Below are 6,386 nucleotides of genomic sequence, written 5' to 3' on the forward strand. Positions count from 1 at the left end.
TTTGTTCTTTTACAATATGACAATGTTTGCATCCTTCATGTCTTGTGGTACTCCACCTTCCTTCCAGCAAAGACAAAAGATTTCCTACAGCTCAGTAGTGATGATCTCTAGCACTTCAGCACTTCATCAGGGATGTTATCCTTCCCGGGTGCCTTGCCAGAGGCGAGAGAATCCAAGGCCACTTTTATTTCTGCTAAAGTTGGTTCGATGTCCAACTATTCTGAGACAGGAAGGAACTCAATATTATTTAATGCCTCTTCAGTTACTACATTCCCTCTAGAATATAGATCAAAGTAGTGCTGCACCCAGCGTTCATCTGCTGAACTTGGTCCTGGATGATCACGCCTGTAGCAGACGTCAAGGGAGCAGATTTCTTCTGTATTGGACCTAAAGCCTGCTTGATGCCATCATACATTCCCTTGATGTTACCTGTGTCCACTGCTATATGTATCTGAGAGCAGATCTGAAGCCAATAATCGTTGGAACATCTTCTGGCAGTCTGCTGGACTTTGCTATGAGGAACCCGAAGAGCCTGAAATTGTATTCACTAGGACAGGCTTTGTATGCTGCTAGAGCTCTCCTCCTTTCCTCAGTGGCTGGCATCAGCTCCTCCAAATGGGCTTCAAACAAGTCTGCTGTCTTTTTGGTCTTCTTGACAAATGCAGACAAGGTGGTGTTATAAACAGCGTCCTGGAAATGTTCCCATTGTTCAGGTGCATTTGCATCAGCTGGGCCTGGAAGGGTTTCCTCAAGCGCTTGGGCAAATTCCTTCACTTTTCTTTGATTGTGAATCTTATTGATGTCAATACATGGTCTTCCTTCCTTTTTTGTGTGATACAGTCTCTTTGTTCACAGTTTTACTCTACTACACACCAGGGAGTGATCAGTATTGCAATCAGCACCCTGATAACTGTGTGTGATCATAATACTAGGAAGGCGAGAGTGTCTAGTGAAAATCAAATCGACCTGATGCCAATGCATGTCTGCAGGAAACTCTGTGTTGAAGCTTCATATTAAAGAATGTATTGCTGACATAAAGACCAGCAAAACTCCAGCAAGCATTGGCCATTTTCGTTCATCTTCCCAGTGAAAATGGCCTAGACAAGTGGGCCAAGAATTGTGATCAGCACCTACTCTAGTGTTAAAGTCTCCGAGAATGAACAGTGGCTCTCTCTCAGGGATTTTTTTGATAGTAGCTGCCAAATCATCGTATAATTTGTCTTTGACTTCTGTTCTGGACAACAGTGTTGGTGCATATGCACTAATGAGGGTGCTGATGAGTGGAGCTGCAGACAGGATTTTTTCACTCCCCACAGTAGGTGGACAAATGGATCTCAGCAGAATATTTCTGACCGCAAAGCCAACACAATGTTCCCTGGTCTCATTCAACAGTTTTCCCTGCCAAAAGAATGAGAAGGTTTTTTTCTTTGACAGATCCCATGTCTGGCAATCTCGTCTCTTGCAGGGCAACAATGTCCATCTGCAGTATACTCAGTTCCATGTCGATGACAGCTGTCTTGCGCACACTGTCTATTTCCTGCAGGTCATCAGAAAAGCCAGGGGCCATTGTCCAAACATTCCAGGTGCCCAACTTCAGGGCAGAAGTTTTCTTAGGATTGTTCCATGGTGCAGGGTTATCGATCTGCTTGTCAGCTTTCACCCTAAACCCCATGCACCCCATGAGGTTAACAGACTGTGGCGAGGTAGCACCTTACTGGCTGGGGACTGCCCAGCTTAAGGCGGGCGGTAGCTAGCTAGTGAGGTGCAATGACCTCTTCCACTGTCAGATGTAGCCCCTGGCGTCATGCTCTACGCCGATCAAGTAAAGACTTATAACCAGTAACTGCTAGTTCCCATATTGTTTCAAAGCTGTATGTGAAGTTGGAGTGTCCTCTTCAGAGCACGAAGCCTGGGTAAAATAATATGGAGGATAGGCTGTTACCCAAGCAGCAAATCCCCTCTCTCCACATCATTGAAATAGTCCAATGGAAAGGCAAGAGCCAATATAACTGATTCCAGCAATGTCACAGGAGTTGCCAGAATGATACAAACTACCTCTGGGACTCCAGCTCCAGATTTTGCCCTGAGGTTAACTCCTGAAGCCTTTTCCATCAGTTGATATAGCCACAAGGCAGTGGAGGTTTGAAATTGGAGTTTTCCTTTTCTGAGATGGGCTGCCTTCCAAGACTGACGAGCCCCACCTACCCAGCCTGCTCTTTAAAAGTGTGGAGATTAGAACACAGGCCTCCAGCTGTTGGACCTTGTCTTCCAAGAAGACCACCAACTAAAACTTAGAGCATTTCTACCAGACACCTCTTTGGCAAGAAAACAAAAATGCCACAGGTGTTACATGTGCAACAGATCCTGCACTCTCTATCTTGACTGATTGGTCAGTGAATTTAAAAAAAGGGAGGGAGTCTGATCCTACCCCTAAAATCTTTCCACCCACCAGGTGTATGCAATGCCTTTTGGCTTTTCTATTTACCAGATTAGAGTCAAAAATAGAATTAGAGGATTTCCCACATTTAAAGCCAAAACCCCGTCCCCTCAGACCATGCAATCAGGGAGAACAAAGGTCAGCCTAGAAGAAAATACCTCATCAAATAAAATGTCTTCCCAAACACAGCTCACCTCCTGCCTCAGCTCCTCTTCAGGAAAAGAGGATTACTCCCAGTACTACTCTCAAAGAAAAGCAAACTTTAAAAAATAATGTTTTACTCAAAAGTCCCCTTGTACCTGTCAGGTGGCATAGACACCATGTTTTGAGGGGACCTAACACTCCTGAGGCCCCCATATCCCATTAAAAAAGAGATTAACCATTAGAGGTTGCAAAGGAGCTTTTTAGAGCCCCTTTATGTTTTACAGTGGTGCCTCGCAAGCAAGCCGATTTTAATTCGTTCCATATAATCGCTGTCTTGTGAAAACATCATCTTGTGAAACCCAGTTCCCCATTGGAATGCACTGAAATCCATTTAATGTGTTCCAATTGGGGGAAAAATCACTGTATTGTGAAAACTGTCTCATCTTGCAAAACACATTTCTCCACACAATATTGGGGAAAAGCAATCCCCTCACCTGCACTGCCTTTGGAAATTCAATGGGTCTCAGATAGCCTTGTCCCTCTTTCTCTCTCCAGCAACAAAGAAACTCTTTCTTTAAAAGGAGTCAACCCCCTTCTATCCCTTGACCCCCCAAGTCATGGTGACCCCCTGGCTGCACCTCCCACTCAGTACAGGGCTGCACAGGTATTAGCATAAAGTATTAGCATGTGCACTAGAGGATTATGGGAGGAACACTTAGCCTGTGATGGGGGACCCACAGGGCACCCCAAAACACTGAGGAGCTCTCTTGGCCTCTGGCAGGACTGGGGCTGTGCAGCCCTCTACTGAGTGGGAGGTGCAGCCAGCGGGTCACCATGACTTGGGGGTTAGGGGACAGAAGGGGTAGGAGACGCAAGGGCCATTCCAGCTCATACCTTGTAGGGAAAATAGCATGTTGTAAAAAATGGTTTTCCCAGGGAGAGGCTCATCCCTAGTACTTTGGTGTGCTGTTGACCCCTGTGTTTTCCCCAAATGTGGGGAACTAAACTACATAATTTGTGTTAATGGGGGCATTATGTTTGTGATTTCTTTCATTTTTTTAACAATCTCTTTACCCTTTGATTCCTGGCTGTTTTCACCATCCTCTCCTCATTTTGTGAGGCAATCGTCTATATATGGGGTTGCAGGGTGCAGTGTTGCAGTACTCAAGGATGGATGTCTGTGACTTCTGGTCCTGTGGATATTGCCCATCCCTGAACTACAACGAGCCCTTTCTGTAATGGGGTAGTGGTACTAATGCTAAAACTAAGAAACAATTCTCTGACAATTGTTACAGAAGCAAGATACTTCAAACATAAAAGCAAGATGGTAGCCAAAGCAATATTTTCTATTAAGAGGGTAGTGTCTGCACATTGGTTATTAATACATGAAACAATATCAGAAATTTTTAGGAACATGTTCCTAGATAGTAAGCTTGGCTTCTTTCCCCAGTGAAGATTTTTCCTCCTTCTGGGAAGCCCTGAAATCTGTATGGCTGTGTGTGAACACAGAAGACTTTAACAAGGAATTCTGAAAACCCTAATCAAGCAACAGTTTTGAGGAGCCCTTGGGAGTAGCCGTAATAGTGTAACTAGTATAAACCAAATATTCTTCTAGTACAGAAATGTCCTCCTATGTTCCATAGTGAAAATATATGGGGAACAGATGGTCATGCTTACAATCCAATATTATGCATATTTACTGAGAAGGAAATCCTGCTGCCTTACATTGTGTTTAAGCTCTAAAATAATAAAAAGGAATGAAGTCTCAGTTTGGAAGTAAAAGTAGTTGGAAGTAAAAGTAGCTGCATCTTCAGTCAATTGAAATGAATAAGTGACTTTTGAAAGGGACAAGGCAGTTGTAAGGAGGATGGGATGAGGAGTGAAGTGTCCGATCATGAATCCTTTCCAATGCTCTGCCAGGTTATGCCAACCAGACAGTTGTTTTTATTTTTGACTCCCACCACCCAACACACATGTAGAAACCAATGAGGGAAATTATCTATGCTAGCTCTGAGATAGCACAGATATTTCTAGGATACCACAAAGGAATAGATGGCTTTTGGATCCAATGTATCCAAACCTCTGCCACCTTACCTCCAGAGCACCAACCTCTCTGGAGTCTACCAAACACTGCAAACATTGCTAGTGTTAGCTGTATCTCCGTGGAGCTTTCCACAAGTATGCATGGGGCCTCTGGGACAATTCTGCCTCAGCCAGCATCCTAATTAACAGACGTGCCCGTTAGGATTGACCTGTAAAGAATCCAAGGGCCTATTGTAGGAAAGCTGGCAAAATAGCCACAAGCTGTGAAAAGCATCTAGGATCCATTTAAACTCACGCAGGGTAATAAAGACATTTTCTCCACACAAGTAGACACATACTAATTCATGTTCCTAATATTAAATGATATGCACACAGTTCTGTTCTTAAGTTTAATTTCTGGAAAAGAATTGCATATCCTAAAGGTTAGATGTAAATGCCAGAGTCCCAAATCTCCAAGTGATAGCACTGGTAATTAGCTGCAGGTCTAAATAGAGCAAGTGGAAATGTGATATAGAAGATGCAACGTCTTTACAGAATCTTAAGTACGTGTATTGAATTTTCACCTTTCCCTTTTTAGCTGCTAATCATTAAGCCTCCAGTCATGAGGCCATTTATGCATGCTTAAATCCTATTGATTTCATGCATAACTAGGCAAGGAATAGCATCCTATAGTCAAAGTATTCCCGCTCTTTTTTTCCCTGGCCATCCTGTTTCTATGATAGAGTATTGCAAAAGTCTGGAGTAGAAAAGAACTTTGTAGTTTCACACATTTAGTTTACAAACAATGGCAATAAATAATAATCAGCAGAACAAAGAGAATATATTACTCAAGACTGGGAATACTAGTAGAGGCATAATTTCAGAGTGCACTGGATTTTTCTGTCTGTATATGAAGTACACAATCTTAGCCAAAAGGCTAAGGAGCTCCCTTTTGAGGAAGCTGGACGAGTAGATGTTTGCTATGATACTTTTGGCAATTTTGGATGATAGATGATCTGAATCCACTTCAGTTTGCTGTCAGGACTGACAACTGATGCTGAGACAATTGGGGGCTACACCATGCAGGTTGCCCATGGTAACCAATAAATATATGGCATTACCAGTACCACATGTTCTACCTTGTCTTTGATTTTTCAGTACTTCTTACATAGCTGATAATTGTTGTTATATGCTGTCAAGTTGGAACTGATATATAGCAACCCTATTGGGGTTCTCAATAAATCGTTGACATTCTCTCTGGCTTCCAAGAGCACTTTGGATGCATTATTGTTAGTGGTGTGGCTACACTAAGAGTTGCTTTAACTGAGGAAGAGTATGATGATAACGATGGTGATGGCAGCAGCAATGGTTGAGAAGAGAAAACAGTCGCTGAGTGAGTCCAAGGACATGGCTATGGAAGGCTAATTTTAGCCGTGCCTCCACACGAAGCTCCATAAAGGAGTTTGGCAGGTCCAGAGGAGAAGGTGAAAGATCCCCTGTCAGTGATGCAAGAGCTCTGGTGCAGACTAAGAGACATCCACCCTATTTGAGTCAACTGAAGATGACACTGGTGAGGTGAAAAAGGCAAAAGTAGTGACACTCAAGCTAGCTTTTGTTAGCACTGCATAGAAGGGGGCAATGATAAATCCTTTACTTAACATGAAAATTGTATGCTGAGCCAGTCCAAAATGAAACAAGAGATAATGCTGAAAGATGGAAGTCCCGGGTTGGGAAGCAGTCAGTCAGCTACTGGTGAAGAGCAAAGGACACAGAGCTCTGTTGC

General features: G+C 43.3%; 1 non-coding gene across 1 annotated transcript; it reads left to right on the forward strand.

The window, feature by feature from the left end:
• The first annotated feature begins 3,467 nt into the window (after nt 1-3,467).
• On the forward strand, nt 3,468-3,634 carry LOC140706208 (U1 spliceosomal RNA). Its single transcript, XR_012085878.2, has one exon. It is a non-coding gene; the product is annotated as a U1 spliceosomal RNA (small nuclear RNA).
• The last annotated feature ends 2,752 nt before the right edge of the window (nt 3,635-6,386 follow it).

Source organism: Pogona vitticeps, chromosome 3, assembly GCF_051106095.1.
Source record: "Pogona vitticeps strain Pit_001003342236 chromosome 3, PviZW2.1, whole genome shotgun sequence".
Classification (NCBI taxonomy): Eukaryota; Metazoa; Chordata; class Lepidosauria; order Squamata; family Agamidae; genus Pogona; species Pogona vitticeps.